Below are 17,275 nucleotides of genomic sequence, written 5' to 3'. Positions count from 1 at the left end.
AATAAATGGCAACGGGGTCATACTTATCAGTAATTACCTTAAACGTAAATGGGTTGAATGCCCCAACCAAAAGACAAAGACTGGCTGAATGGATACAAAAACAAGACCCCTGCATATGTTGTCTACAAGAGACCCACCTCAAAACAGGGGACACATACAGACTGAAAGTGAAGGGATGGAAAAAGATTTTCCATGCGAATAGGGACCAAAAGAAAGCAGGAGTAGCAATACTCATATCAGATAAAATAGACTTTAAAACAAAGACTGTGAAAAGAGACAAAGATGGTCACTACATAATGATCAAAGGATCAATCCAAGAAGAAGATATAACAATTATAAATATATATGCACCCAACACGGGAGCACCGCAGTATGTAAGACAAATGCTAACAAGTATGAAAGAAGAAATTAACAATAACACAATAATAGTGGGAGACTTTAATACCCCACTCACACCTATGGATAGATCAACTAAACAGAAAATTAACAAGGAAACACAAACTTTAAACGATACAATAGACCAGTTAGACCTAATTGATATCTATAGGACATTTCATCCCAAAACAATGAATTTCACCTTCTTCTCAAGCGCACATGGAACCTTCTCCAGGATAGATCACATCCTGGGCCATAAAGCTAGCCTTGGTAAATTCAAAAAAATAGAAATCATTCCAAGCATCTTTTCTGACCACAATGCAGTAAGATTAGATCTCAATTACAGGAGAAAAACTATTAAAAATTCCAACATATGGAGGCTGAACAACACGCAGCTGAATAACCAACAAATCACAGAAGAAATCAAAAAAGAAATCAAAATTTGCATAGAAACGAATGAAAATGAAAGCACAACAACCCAAAACCTGTGGGACACGGTAAAAGCAGTCCTAAGGGGAAAGTTCATAGCAATACAGGCACACCTCAAGAAACAAGAAAAAAGTCAAATAAATAACCTAACTCTACACCTAAAGCAACTAGAAAAGGAAGAAATGAAGAACCCCAGGGTTAGTAGAAGGAAAGAAATCTTAAAAATTAGAGCAGAAATAAATGCAAAAGAAACAAAAGAGACCATAGCAAAAATCAACAAAACCAAAAGCTGGTTCTTTGAAAGGATAAATAAAATTGACAAACCATTAGCCAGACTCATCAAGAAACAAAGGGAGAAAAATCAAATCAATAAAATTAGAAATGAAAATGGAGAGATCACAACAGACAACACAGAAATACAAAGGATCATAAGAGACTACTATCAACAATTATATGCCAATAAAATGGACAACGAGGAAGAAATGGACAAATTCTTAGAAAAGTACAACTTTCCAAAACTCGATCAGGAAGAAATAGAAAATCTTAACAGACCCATCACAAGCACGGAAATTGAAACTGTAATCAAAAATCTTCCAGCAAACAAAAGCCCAGGTCCAGACGGCTTCACACCTGAATTCTACCAAAAATTTAGAGAAGAGCTAACACCTCTCCTGCTCAAACTCTTCCAGAAAATTGCAGAGGATGGTAAACTTCCAAACTCATTCTATGAAGCCACCATCACCCTAATACCAAAACCTGACAAAGATCCCACAAAAAAAGAAAACTACAGGCCAATATCACTGATGAACATAGATGCAAAAATCCTTAACAAAATTCTAGCAATCAGAATCCAACAACACATTAAAAAGATCATACACCATGACCAAGTGGGCTTTATCCCAGGGATGCAAGGATTCTTCAATATCCGCAAATCAATCAATGTAATACACCACATTAACAAATTGAAAAATAAAAACCATATGATTATCTCAATAGATGCAGAGAAAGCCTTTGACAAAATTCAACATCCATTTATGATCAAAACTCTCCAGAAAGCAGGAATAGAAGGAACATACCTCAACATAATCAAAGCTATATATGACAAACCCACAGCAAACATTATCCTCAATGGTGAAAAACTGAAAGCATTTCCTCTAAAGTCAGGAACAAGACAAGGGTGCCCACTTTCACCATTACTATTCAACATAGTTTTGGAAGTTCTGGCCACAGCAATCAGAACAGAAAAAGAAATAAAAGGAATCCAAATTGGAAAAGAAGAAGTAAAGCTCTCACTGTTTGCAGATGACATGATCCTCTACATAGAAAACCCTAAAGACTCCACCAGAAAATTACTAGAACTAATCAATGACTATAGTAAAGTTGCAGGATATAAAATCAACACACAGAAATCCCTTGCATTCCTATACACTAATAATGAGAAAACAGAAAGAGAAATTAAGGAAACAATTCCATTCACCATTGCAACGGAAAGAATAAAATACTTAGGAATATATCTACCTAAAGAATCTAAAGACCTATATATAGAAAACTATAAAACACTGGTGAAAGAAATCAAAGAGGACACTAACAGATGGAGAAATATACCATGTTCATGGATTGGAAGAATCAATGTAGTGAAAATGAGTATACTACCCAAAGCAATCTATAGATTCAATGCAATCCCTATCAAGCTACCAACAGCATTCTTCACAGAGCTAGAACAAATAATTTCACAATTTGTATGGAAAAACAAAAAACCTCGAATAGCCAAAGCGATCTTGAGAAAGAAGAATGGAACTGGAGGAATCAACCTACCTGACTTCAGGCTCTACTACAAAGCCACAGTTATCAAGACAGTATGGTACTGGCACAAAGACAGAAATATAGATCAATGGAACAAAATAGAAAGCCCAGAGATAAATCCACGCACATATGGACACCTTATCTTCGACAAAGGAGGCAAGAATATACAATGGATTAAAGACAATCTCTTTAACAAGTGGTGCTGGGAACTCTGGTCAACCACTTGTAAAAGAATGAAACTAGAACACTTTCTAACACCATACACAAAAATAAACTCAAAATGGATTAAAGATCTAAACATAAGACCAGAAACTATAAAACTCCTAGAGGAGAACATAGGCAAAACACTCTCTGACATACATCACAGCAGGATCCTCTATGACCCACCTCCCAGAATATTGGAAATAAAAGAAAAAATAAACAAATGGGACCTAATTAACCTTAAAAGCTTCTGCACATCAAAGGAAACTATTAGCAAGGTGAAAAGACAGCCTTCAGAATGGGAGAAGATAATAGCAAATGAAGCAACTGACAAACAACTAATCTCGAGAATATACAAGCAACTCCTACAGCTCAACTCCAGAAAAATAAATGACCCAATCAAAAAATGGGCCAAAGAACTAAATAGACATTTCTCCAAAGAAGACATACAGATGGCTAACAAACACATGAAAAGATGCTCAACATCACTCATTATCAGAGAAATGCAAATCAAAACCACTATGAGGTACCATTTCACACCAGTCAGAATGGCTGCGATCCAAAAGTCTACAAGTAATAAATGCTGGAGAGGGTGTGGAGAAAAGGGAACCCTCTTACACTGTTGGTGGGAATGCAAACTAGTACAGCCACTATGGAGAACAGTGTGGAGATTCCTTAAAAAACTGGAAATAGAACTGCCTTATGATCCAGCAATCCCACTGCTGGGCATACACACTGAGGAAACCAGAAGGGAAAGAGACACGTGTACCCCAATGTTCATCGCAGCACTGTTTATAATAGCCAGGACATGGAAGCAACCTAGATGTCCATCAGCAGATGAATGGACAAGAAAGCTGTGGTACATATACACAGTGGAGTATTATTCAGCCATTAAAAAGAATACATTTGAATCAGTTCTAATGAGGTGGATGAAACTGGAGCCTATTATACAGAGTGAAGTAAGCCAGAAAGAAAAACACCAATACAGTATACTAACGCATATATATGGAATTTAGAAAGATGGTAACAATAACCCTGTGTACGAGACAGCAAAAGAGACACTGATGTATAGAACAGTCTTATGGACTCTGTGGGAGAGGGAGAGGGTGGGAAGATTGGGGAGAATGGCATTGAAACATGTAAAATATCATGTATGAAATGAGTTGCCAGTCCAGGTTCGATGCACGATACTGGATGCTTGGGGCTGGTGCACTGGGACGACCCAGAGGGATGGAATGGGGAGGGAGGAGGGAGGAGGGTTCAGGATGGGGAACACATGTATACCTGTGGCGGATTAATTTTGATATTTGGCAAATCTAATACAGTTATGTAAAGTTTAAAAATAAAATAAAATTAAAAAAAAAAAAAGACTTGGAAAAAAAAAAGAAAAAACACTGCTATGGCATATTTGAAAGTTGTTAAGAGAGTAAATCCTAAAATATGGTTTTCCTTTTTTATTTTTTTGACTATGAGATGATGAATGTTAAATAAACTTATTGTGACAATCATTTTTCAATATACCTAAGTCAAGTGAATCGGCTGTACACCTTAAACTTAAGCAGTTTTGTATGTCAGTAGTAACTCAATAAAAGTGAAAAAAAAAAAGAAATTGGTTAATATCATTCATCATTTTAATAGAACCAAAATGATATATTTAATAAAAAAGCTCATGATATATTTAATAAAATTCAATATCTTTAGGGAATTCCCTGGTGGTTTAGCAGCTAGGATTCAGTGCTTTCACTGCCATGGCTCAGGTTCAATCCTTCATGGTGGAACTGAGATTCCACAAGCTGCACAGCACAACCAAAAAAAAAAAATCTTTATTTTTTAAAATACTTATCAATTACTGATTATTAAATATTCTTTAAAATAATAATATAGTCATATGACTACTATATGCAGGTCAGGAAGCAACAGTTAGAACTGGACATGGAACAACAGACTGGTTCCAAATAGGAAAAGGAGCACGTCAAGGCTGTATATTGTCACCCAGCCTATTTAACTTTTATGCAGAGTACATCATGAGAAACGCTGGACTGGAAGAAACACAAGCTGGAATCAAGATTGCCAGGAGAAATATCAATAACCTCAGAAATGCAGATAACACCACCCTTATGGCAGAAAGCGAAGAGGAACTAAAAAGCCTCTTGATAAAAGTGAAAGAGAAGAGTGAAAAAGTTGGCTTAAAGCTCAACATTCTGAAAACTAAGATCGTGGCATCTGGTCCCATCACTTCATGGGAAATAGATGGGCAAGCAGTGAAAACAGTGTCAGACTTTATTCTGGGGGGCTCCAAAATCACTGCAGATGGTGATTGCAGCCATGAAATTAAAAGACGCTTACTCCTTGGAAGGAAAGTTATGACCAACCTAGACAGCATATTCAAAAGCAGAGACATTACTTTGCCAACAAAGGTCCGTCTAGTCAAGGCTATGGTTTTTCCAGTGGTCATGTATGGATGTGAGAGTTAGACTGTGAAAAAAGCTGAGCGCCAAAGAATTGATGCTTTTGAACTGTGGTGTTGGAGAGGACTCCGGAGAGTCCCTTGGACTGCAAGGAGATCCAACCAGTCCATTCTAAAGGAGATCAGGCCTGGCTGTTTTTTGGAAGGACTGATGCTAAAGCTGAAACTCCAATACTTTGGCCACCTCATGCAAAGAGTTGATTCATTGGAAAAGACTCTGATGCTGGGAGGGATTGAGGGCAGGAGGAAAAGGGGATGACAAAGGATGAAATGGCTGGATGGCATCACCAATACGATGGACATGAGTTTGGGTGAACTCTGGGAGTTGGTGATGGACAGGAAGGCCTGGCGTGCTGCAATTCATGGGGTCACAAAGAGTCGGATATGACTGAGCAACTGAACTGAACTGAACTGACTGATGACCACTTATATAGTTCAGCTGAGTTTCTCAGTTGTGTCCGACTCTTTGCAACCCCATGGACTGCAGCCTGCCAGGCTTCCCTGTCCATTACCAATGCCCACAGCTTGCTCAAACTCACATCCATAGAGTCGGTGATGCCATCCAACCATCTGATCCTCTGTAATCCCCGTCTCCTCCTGCCTTCAATCTTTCACAGCATCAGGGTCTTTTCCAAGGAATCAGTTCTTCCCATCAGGTAGCCAAAGGACTGGAGTTTCAGATTCAGCATCAATCCTTCCAATGAATATTCAGGACTGATTTCCTGTAGGATGGACTGGTTGAATCTCCTTGCAGTCCAAATAATCCTCAAGAGTCTTCTCCAACACCACAGTTCAAAAACATCAATTCTTTGGTGTTCAGCTTTCTTTACGGCCCAACTCTCACATCCAAACATGACTACTGGAAAAACTATAGCTTTGACTGGACGGACCTTTGTCACAAATGTCTCTGCTTTTCAATATGCTGTCACAGTAATCCAAATCTATGCCCTGACCAGTAATGCTGAAGAAGCTGAAGTTGAACAGTTCTATGAAGATCTACAAATGCTTCTAGAACTAACACCCAAAAATAAAATGTCCTGTCCATTCCATAGGGAGCTGGAATGCAAAAATAGGAAGTCAAGAAATAACTTGAGTAACAGCAAATTTGGCCTTGGAGTACAGAATGAAGCAAGGCAAAGGCTAATAGAGTTTTTCCAAGAGAACTCAATGGACATAGCAAACACCCTCTTCCAACAACACAAGAGAAGACTGTACACATGGACATCACCAGATGGTCAATACTGAAATCAGATTGATTATATTCTTTTCCGCCAAAGATGGAGAAACTCTATACAGTCAGCAAAAACAAGACTGGGAGCTGACTGTGGCTCAGATCATGAACTTCTTATTGCCAAATTCAGGCTTAAATTGAAGAAAGTAGGGAAAACCCCTAGACCATTCAGGTATGACCTAAATCAAATCCCTTACATACAGTAGAAGTGACAAATAGATTCAAGGAATTAGATCTGATAGACAGAGTGCCTGAAGAACAATGGACAGAAGTTTGTGACATTGTACAGGAGACAGGGGTCAAGACCATACGCAAGAAAAAGAAATGCAAAAAGGCCAAATGGTTGTCTGAGGAGGGCTTACAAATAGCTGTGAAAAGAAGAGAAGTGAAAGGCAAAGGAAAAAAATGAAAGATATATCCATTTGAATGCAGAGTTCCAAAGAATAACAAGGAGAGATAAAAACAGCCTTCCTCAGTGATTAATGCAAAGAAATAGAAGAAAACAATAGAATGGGAAACACTAGAGATCTCTTCAAGAAAATTAGAAATACTAAGGGAGCATTTCGTGCAAAGATGGGCACAATAAAGGACAGAAATGGTATGGACCTAGTAGAAGCAGAGATATTACGAAGAGGTGGCAAGAATACACAGAAGAACACATAAAAAGTCTTCACGACCCAGATAATCACAATGGTGTGATCACTCACCTAGAGCCAGACATCCTGGAATGCGAAGTCAAGTGGGCTTTAGGAAGCATCACTACAAACAAAGCTAATGGAGGTGATGGAATTCCAGGTAAGCTATTTCAAATCCTCAAAGATAATGCTGTGAAAGTGGTGAACTCAATAGGCCAGCAAATTTGGAAAACTCAGCAGTGGCCACAGGACTAGAAAAGGTCAGTTTTCATTCCAATCCCAAAGAAAGGATGTGCCAAAGAATTCTCAGACTACTACAATTGCACTCATCTCCCATACTAGTAAAGTAATGCTCAAAATTCTCCAAGCCAGGATGCAACACTATGTGAAACATGAACTTCCAGATGTTCAAGCTGGATTTAGAAAAGGCAGAAGAATGAGAGATCAAGTTGCCAATATCCGTTGGATCATCAAAAGAGCAAGAGAGTTCGAGAGAAACATTTACTTCTGTTTTATTGACTGTACCAAAGCCTTTGACTGTGTCAGTTCACTTTAGTTGCTCAGTCGTGTCTGACTCTGCGACTCCATGAACTGCAGCACTCCAGGCCTCGCTGTCCATCACAAACTCCTGGAGTTTACCCAAACTCATGTCCATTGAGTCAGTGATGCCATCCAACCATCTCATCCTCTGTCATCCCCTTCTCCTCCTGCCCTCAATCTTTCCCAGCATCAGGGTCTTTTCAAATGAGTCAGCTCTTCACATCAGGTGGCCAAAGTATTGGAGTTTCAGCTTTAGCATCAGTCCCTCCAATGAACACCCAGGACTGACCTCCTTTAGGATGGACTGGTTGGATCTCCTTGCAGTCCAAGGGACTCTCAAGAGTCTTCTCCAACACCACAGTTCAAAAGCATCAATTCTTCAGCACTCAGCTTTCTTTATAGTCCAACTCACACATCCATACATGACTACTAAAAAACCATAGCCTTGACTAGATGGAACTTTGTTGACAATGTAATGTCTCTGCTTTTTAATATGCTGTCTAGGTTGGTCATAACTTTCCTTCCAAGGAGTAAGCGTCTTTTAATTTCATGGCTGCGATCACCATTTGCAGTGATTTTGACTGTGTGGATCACAATAAACTGTGGGAAATTCTTCAAGAGGTAAGAATACCAGACTACCTGACCTGCCTCTTGAGAAATCTGTATCAGGAAGCAACAGAACTGGACAAGGAGCAACAGACTGGTTCCAAATAGGCAAAGGAGGACATCAAGGCTTATATTGTCATAGCCAGTACATGGAAGCAACCTAGATGCCCATCAGCAGATGAATGGATAAGAAAGCTGTGGTACATATACATAATGGAGTATTACTCAGCCATTAAAAAGAATACATTTGAATCAGTTCTAATGAGGTGGATGAAACTGGAGCCTATTATACAGAGTGAAGTAAGCCAGAAAGAAAAACACCAATACAGTATACTAACACATATATATGGAATTTAGAAAGATGGTAACAATAACCCTGTGTACGAGACAGCAAAAGATACACTGATGTATAGATCAGTCTTATGGACTCTGTGGGAGAGGGAGAGGGTGGGGAGATTTGAGAGAATGGCATTGAAACATGTATAATATCGTATATGAAATGAGTCCCCAGTCCAGGTTCGATGCACGATGCTGGATGCTTGGGGCTGGTACACTGGGACGACCCAGAGGGAGGGTATGGGGAGGGAGGAGGGAGGAGGGTTCAGGATGGGGAGCACAGGTATACCTGTGGCAGATTCATTTTGATGTTTTGCAAAACTAATACAATATTGTAAAGTTTAAAAATAAAAAATTAAAAAAATTTTAAAAAAAAAAAAGGCTTATATTGTCACCTTGCTTGTTTAACTTATATGCAGAGTACATCATGAGAAACGCTGGGCTGGATGAAGCACAAGCTAGAATCAAGACTGCTGGGAACAATAACAATAACCTCAGATATGCAGATGACACCACCCTTATGGCAGAAAGTCAAGAAGAACTAAAGAGCTTCTTGATGAAAGTGAAAGAGGAGAGTGAAAAAGTTGGCTTAAAGCTCAACATTCAGAAAACTAAGATCATGCCATCTGGTCCCATCAGTTCAGTTCAGTTCAGTCACTCAGTCGTGTCCAACTCTTTGCGACCCCATGAATCGCAGCACGGCAGGCCTCCCTGTCCATCACCAACTCCCGGAGTTCACCCAGACTCACATCCATCGAGCCAGTGATGGCATCCAGCCATCTCATCCTCTGTTGTCCCCTTCTCCTCCTGCCCCCAATCCCTCCCAACATCAGTCTTTTCCAATGAATCAACTCTTCGCATGAGGTAGCCAAAGTACTGGAGTTTCCGCTTTAGCATCATTCCTTCCAAAGAAATCCCAGGGCTGATCTCCTTCAGAATGGACTGGTTGGATCTCCTTGCAGTCCAAGGGACTCTCAGGAGTCTTCCCCAACACCACAGTTCAAAAGCATCAATTCTTCGGCGCTCAGCCTTCTTCACAGTCCAACTCTCCAATCCATACATGACCACAGGAAAAACCATAGCCTTGACTAGACGGACCTTTGTTGGCAAAGTAATGTCTCTGCTTTTGAATATACTGTCTAGGTTGGTCATAACTTTCCTTCCAAGGAGTAAGTGTCTTTTAATTTCATGGCTGCAGTCACCATCTGCAGTGATTTTGGAGCCCAAAAAAATAAAGTTTGACATTGTTTCCACTATTTCCCCATCTATTTTCCATGAAGTGATGGGACCATCATTTCATGGCAAATAAATGGGGAAACAGTGGAAACAGTGACAGACTTTATTTCGGGGGGCTCCAAAATCACTGCAGATGGTGACTGCAGCCATGAAATTAAAAGATGCTTGCTCCTTGGAGGAAGAGTTATGACCAACCTAGACAGCATATTAAAAAGCAGAGACATTACTTTGCCAACAAAGGTCCGTCTAGTCAAGGCTATGGTGTTTCCAGTAGTCATGTATGGATTTGCGAGTTGGACTATAAAGAAAGCTGACTGCCGAAGAATTGATGCTTTTGAACTGTGGTGTTGGAGAAGATTCCTTGAGAGTCCCTTGGACTGCAAGTATTAGGGGAAGCACACTGATTTAAACCACCCACCCTGGCCAAGCACCATAGTAACCATTTGCATGAGTTGTTTTATGACAGGAGATCCTGATAAGGAATACGGAACTAATAAGCCACCACCAACTGGAAGAGTTCGGGAAAGTCTAAAGGAGACACCGCGTGTCCGTCCACTTCCCAGAATCCCTCTCACTAGCATCCATCTTGGGCGAGCTATGTGTGCGCCACCACGAATGACTCTGAATTAGAATGATTGGCCAAAGACCACCCAGAAACTAATCCCATCACCATAAAACCCAATACTGCAAGCCACACAGCGAAGCAATTCTCTTGGGTTCCCTTCCCCTACTGCTCTCCACCCGGTGCCATTTCCCAATAAAATCTCTTGCTTTGTCAGCACGTGTCTCCTCAGACAATTCATTTCCGAGTGTTAGACAAGAGCCCAGTTTTGGGCCCTGGAAGGGGTCCCCCTTCCTGCAACACAAGGGGATCAAACCAGTAGAGCCTAAAAGAAATCAGTCTTGAGTATTCACTGGATGGACTGATGCTGAAGCTGAAACTCCAATCCTTTGGCCACTTGATGCGAAGAACTGACTCATTGAAAAGACCCTGATGCTGGGAAAGATTGAAGGTGGGAGGAAGGCGACAACAGAGAATGAGATGGTTGGATGGCATCACAGACTCAATCGACATGAGTTTGAGTAAACTCCAGGAGTTGGTGATGGACAGGGAGGCCTGGCATGCTGCAGTCCAAGGGGTCGCAAAGAGTCAGACATAACTGAGAAACTGAACTGAACTGAGGTTGGTCATAGCTTTCCTTCCAAGGAGCAAGCATCTTTTAATTTCATGGCTGCAGTCACCATCTGCAGTGATCTTGGAGCCCATGAAAATAAAGTCTGTCACTGTTTCCATTGTTTGCCCATCTCTTGCCATGAAATGTAGGGACCGGATGCCATGGTCTTCATTTTTTGAATGTTGAATTTTAAGTCAAATTTTCCACTCTCTTTCACTTTCATCAAGAGGCTCTTTAGTTCTTCTTCACTTTCTGCCATAAGGATGGTGTCATCTGCATACTGATATTGATATTTCTCCCTGCAATCTTGATTCCAATTTGTGCTTCATCCAGTCCCACATTTTGCGTGATACACTCTGCATATAAGTTAAATAAACAGGGTGACAATATACAGCCTTGATGTACTCTTCTCCCAATCCAGAACCAGTCAGTAGTTCCATGTGCGGTTCTAATTGCTGCTAATATAAAAAAAAGGGGGGGAGGGGAATTCCTTGGTGGTCCACAGGGACCACAGGAGGGCCACACTGTCACTGCCAAGGGTGAACCAAACAAAAACAAATGAAAACAACAAAAAAAAATGAGTCTATGGGGTAATGACTGAAAAACTTTTAGAGTGTACCCAAATCTCTAATGCAGTTCAAACTTTATTTCAGAAACTCACCTCAACTTAGGAAAAAGGAAGATTTCTTGGGTCCACCTTCCAGCAGTTCTATGACTAAGGAAGCCTTGCTTTCAGAGAAAACTCCAGGTAGTTGTGATGCGGACAGGATTCCACTGCTCTTTGAGAATAAACGATGGTCAGATGGTGCTAAATGCAGGTTGAAAAGACTCCCACTTAGTGCTTGCCATTTGCAAGGTTTTGGAAGGAGCCAGGAATCAGGGTTTTCATTATACACACAATTGGAATTCAACACAGGTATTCCAAAGACTGCCCTTTAAGAACTTATGATAAGGACTTCCCTGGTGGTCCAGTGGTTAAGTATCTGCATTCCAGTGCATGGGATGCGGGTTTGATCCCTAGTAAGATCCCATGTGCCCAGGGGCAACTAAGCCATCGCACCACAATGCCTGATCTCTCCTGCCACAACTAAGACCTAATGCAGCCAAATAAATATCGAAAAAAATAAAGAACTAATGATATAATGATATGGTTACCGTCTCTCACACTTCTAAAATTGCAAGCCAAAGAAATACATTTAACCTTTTATTGAGTACATATTTATGTATGTGTATGTAAATATGCATGTATGTTCAAAATAGGTACAAAATTCTGGGAACAATACTTACCCTGACATAGCCTAAAATTCTAAAGGTTAATGTAACAAAAAATTTCCTTTAATTTTCCTCCCTCTAGGTCCGGTTTCTCCTTGTTGTTCCCCATAAAGGAGAGAGTCCTCCACTTCTCTTTTAAATGTATATTTGGGTCCCTTTCCAAATGCAAATTCCACTTTATCTATGGTTATTTAGGGTAGATTTCAAAGCTTATGATTTCAAAGGTAGATTGTGTTTACTTTTGAGGACTTCCCAGACTTCAGTGTAGATATTCAAACCAACAGTATTTGGAAGGTGAGGGTGTCTCCTTTTGTTCTCTAAAAGCACCCATAAAATTGTGGAAATGGGAACTGTAGTGAAGTTAACTAGTGGTTTCTTGATGATGGATACTCCCCTCAGTCTTCCTTCTTGCAGATATTGAGAAAACAAAAGCCCTATTTCAGAAATACCTGAGTCTATGGGCTCATTTCCAAACTAGAGCAATGTGCTCTGATATCTCCACTAGTCTCCTCTATTAAAAAAAAAAAAAAAAAATGAGTGTTGCCCCACTACATTGATTAACCCATGTGCAACTCACAGGGTGAAATGCACCGGTCTAAGACCTGTTGGGAAAGGAGGATTTGCTGCAAGGTCCCAGGTTTAAAGGGCTTTCCAGGTTGTGCTAGTGATAATCTGCCTGCCAATGTAGGAGACACAAGAGATGCTGGTTCCATCCTTTGTGTCCGGAAGCTCCCCTGGAGAAGAAAATGGCAACCCACTTCAGTATTCTTGCCTCAGAAATCCCATGGATGGAGAAGCCTTGCCAGCTACAGCCCATGGGGTCGCAAAAAGTCATACCGGACAGAACAATCCAGGTTAAAAGAGCTCCCTGTTCTCATTCTGAATGGCATTCAATAGGCAACTTGCAGATTTTTTTTTTTCTTAAGCCCCCAATAGGAAAGACACTGATACAGGGAAAGATCAGAGGCAGAAGGGGAGGACAGAGGATGAGATGGTTGGATGGCATCATCGATTCAAAGGGCATGCATGAGTTTGAGCAAGCTTGGGGAGATGGTGGAGGACAGGGAAGCCTGGTGTGCTGCAGTCCATGGAGTCACAAAGACTCAGAACAACAACAGGAAATGTGCTGCTGCTGCTAAGTCGCTTCAGTCGTGTCCGACCCTGTGCGACCCCATAGACGGCAGCCCACCAGGCTCCACCGTCCCTGGGATTCTTCAGGCAAGAACACTGGAGTGGGTTGCCATTTCCTTCTCCAATGCATGGAAGTGAAAAGTGAAAGTGAAGTCGCTCAGTCGTGTCCGACTCTAGCGACCCCAAGGACTGCAGCCTACCAGGCTCCTCCGTCCATGGGATCTTCCAGGCAAAAGTACTGGAGTGGGGTGCCATTGCCTTCTCCAAGGAAATGTGCAAAAGGTGCTATCAGAGAAGTCACTGGAAGTGGAAAGAAAGGGAAGGCAAATTCACAAAACCTGGAGAGTAGTTGTAGTTTGAGAAATGGAAGCTCAGAATCGGGCGAGATTTTCCCTGTGGCGATGGTTCTCAACTATAAGACCCGTTTTTCACTTGCAGATGTGAGGAATCCCCGCAGGCACAGACCAGCAGGGGGCGCAAGAAAGCCCAGGGAGTGCCATGCCTTTTGTTCCTGCTCATTCCTTCAATTTCTGTCATCAAATAATAGAGAGGCATGAACCTGCTAGCTTCTCCTTCTTCCTCTTCTTTTTTTCATAAATCTCCCTAAGAAAACTACTTGTATTTAAAATTTCTTTAAACAACCTTTCACTCTAGAAATGGGAGAACTGAAATTCTGGTTAATTCTGATTTCAAACATCTGCAAGGCATTTTTGGAATAGATATTGGTCCCCGAGACCTTCCGCAATTTCACCCTTACAATGGTGTTAGGGCCAACACGAGATTTTCTTACAACAGAGTTGGTGTCACAGAACCAAAGTTGGTAACAGGTCATTACCTACTGTGGTGGACAGCTCCTGGGTCTGGTCAACTGCAGGAGTCCAGTGCCAGGGGGTAGGCTATTTAAAATATATTGCCCACCCTCAGAAATTCCTGAGACAGGGCAAAATGTACTTGGCTAGATGTGCACACATCTAGACCCTCCCCTTCCCAGTCCAAGTGACTGACTAGGAGGCCACAGTTCTAGACTCTCCCTTATGGCCAGCCCATCCCTCCCTCAGTTCGTGGTCTTTGTAAGGCTCAACCACTCCTGCATCAGAGAAATTGGCTCTGGCAGGGCAGGCCCCCAGAAACTCCTGGAGGCTGGTGTGTGTGTGTGTGTGTGTTGGTGGGGGGTGGGGGGTGCCCACAGGTTGAAATGGGCTAGGAGAGACATCACTTTGAGGACAAAGGTCCATATAGTCAAAGTTACGATTTTTCAATAGATGGATGTGAGAGTTGGACCATAAAGAAGAAGGCTGAGCATAGAAGAATTGATGCTTTAAAATTGTGGTGTTGGAGAAGACACTAGAGAGTCCCTTGGACAGCAAGATCATACCAGTCAATCCTAAAGGAAATCAACCTTAAATATTCACTGGAAGTACTGACGCTAAAGCTGAAGCTCCAATACTTTGGCCACCTGATTCGAAGAGCCAACTCATTGGTAAAAACCCTGATGCTGGGAAAGATTGAAGGCAGGAAGAGAAGGGGTCGATAGAGGATGAAATGATTGGATGGCATCACTAACTCAATGGACATGAGTTTGAGCAAATTCTGGGAGACAATGAAGGACAGGGAGACCTGGTATGCTGCAGTCCATGTGTTAGGGGAAGCACACTGACTGAAACTGCCCACCCTGGCCAGGCACCACAGTAACCATTTGCATGAATTATATTTTAAGACAGGAGGTCCCAGTAAGGAACACAGAACTAACAAGCCATCACCAATGGATGAATTTGAAAGAGGTCAAAAGGAGACACCCCGTGTCCTCAGTTCAGTTCAGTTCAATTGCATCTTTGCAACCCCATGGACTGCAGCATGCCAGGCTTCCCTGTCCATCACCAACTCCCAGAGCTTGCTCAAACTCACGTCCATTGAGTCAGTGATGCCATCCAACCATCTCATCCTCTGTTGTCACCTTCTCCTTCTGCCTTCAATCTTTCCCAGCATCTGGGTCTTTTCCAATGAGTCAGTTCTTCCCATCAGGTGGCCAAAGGATTGAAGTTTCAGCTTCAGCATCAGTCCTTCCAATGAATATTCAGGATTTATTTCCTTTAGGATTCACTGGTTTGACCTCCTTGCAGTCCAGTGGACTTTCAAGAGTCTTCTCCAACACCACAGTTCAAAAGCATCAATTCTTCAGCGCTCAGCTTTCTTTATAGTCCAACTCGCACATCCATACATGACTACTGCAAAAACCATAGCTTCGACTAGACGGACCTTTGTTGGCAAAGTAATGTCTCTGCTTTTTAATATGCTGTCTAGGTTGGTCATAGCTTTTCTTCCAAGGAGCAGGTGTCTTTTAATTTCATGGCTGTAGTTACCATCTGCAGTGATTTTGGAACCCAAAAAAATAAAGTCTGTCATCATTTCCATTGTTTCCTCATCTATTTGCCATGAAGTGATGGGATTGGATGCCATGATCTTCGTTTTCTGAATGTTGAGTTTTAAGCCAGCTTTTTCACTCTCCTCTTTTACTTTCATCAAGAGGCTCTTTAGTTCTTCTTCACTTTCTGCCATAAGGGTGATGTCATCTGCGTATCTGAGGTTATTGATGTTTCTCCCCATGTCCTACTACCTCCCAGAATCCTCACTGGCATCCATTTTGGTTGAGCAATGCTTGACCCACCAGGAAGGACCCTAAGTCAGAGTGATTCGCCAGAGAAAATCCGGAAACTAATCCCATCACCATATAACCCAGGACTGTGAGCCATGTGGCACAGCAGTTCTCCTGGGTTCTCTTACCCTACTCCTCTTTGCATGAGCACCTCTTCTTAATAAAGTCTTTTGCTTTGTCAGCTTATGTGACAATTCATTTCTTAAACAATACATTTCTGAGTGTCAGACAAGAGCCCACTCTTGGGCCCTGGAAAAGGGGTTCCCTTCCTTCAACACATGGGGTCTCAAAGAGTCAGGCATGACTTAGCAATTGAACAACAACAAGGAGGAATTATGAAAGGTGAGAGGGTCCAGTGGAGAACAGAAGAGAAGGCCAAGGGCGTGGATTGTCCAGCCTCCAGCAACCAGAGGCTCTGTTATAACAGACCAGGCAGCAGTCCCTGTAAACAGTCCCAGAAATCAGAGGTCAGATGAACTTGTTGAGTCCCTGGAAATTCCTTAAATACCCTATTAACTTTTCCAGGCTTTGTTTTCAACTCAGTTAAGAAGTTTGATGCTGGTAACTTCTGAGGATTTATCAGGGTGTTAACTCTGCACTAGTAGAATAAGTAAATTTTAAAACAAAACAGGAAGACCAAGTTGGGTCGCTGCCACCATTGTGCCAGCTCCTTGGATCTCAATGAGGCTGGGTGATGCTCCAGAATGGGAGACAAGCCAATTTGGGAGCAGATTGGCTCTAGCTTCATTCAACATTACTACCAGTTATTTGATAATGATAGAATCCAACTAGGAGCAGTTTATTTCAACGTCTCAGGATTCACATGGGAAGGACAGCAATTCCAAGGGAAAGCTGCCATTGTGAAGAAGTTGCCTAGCTTCCATCCCAGAAAACCCAGCACAGCATCATGGCTCAGGACCATCAGCCCATGCCGGATAGTTGCATCATCAGCACAGTTTTGGCCAGCTCAAGGCCAATGAAGACTCCATCATGTGGTTCCACCAGATGTTCCAATTAAAGAGCATCAAGGTTGCTTGGATTTGTACCAATGACATGTTCAAGGCTTGCCCTGCACAACTTGGACTGAACTCCTCCCAGCCAGGCATTCATGCTATTTCTTCTTCCTCTTCCACTTACTATTCAACTACTCACATTCCTCCAGATGCTCCTAATATCAACAAATAA

At 41.7% G+C, this 17,275-nt stretch overlaps 1 pseudogene; it reads left to right on the top strand.

The window, feature by feature from the left end:
- The first annotated feature begins 16,794 nt into the window (after positions 1-16,794).
- On the top strand, positions 16,795-17,275 carry LOC129626587 (nuclear transport factor 2-like; annotated as a pseudogene).

Source organism: Bubalus kerabau, chromosome 1 (genome assembly GCF_029407905.1).
Source record: "Bubalus kerabau isolate K-KA32 ecotype Philippines breed swamp buffalo chromosome 1, PCC_UOA_SB_1v2, whole genome shotgun sequence".
In the NCBI taxonomy this organism is placed as follows: domain Eukaryota; kingdom Metazoa; phylum Chordata; class Mammalia; order Artiodactyla; family Bovidae; genus Bubalus; species Bubalus kerabau.
The sequence above is the reverse complement of the archived record's forward strand: the minus strand, read 5'-3'. Positions and strand labels throughout refer to the sequence as shown.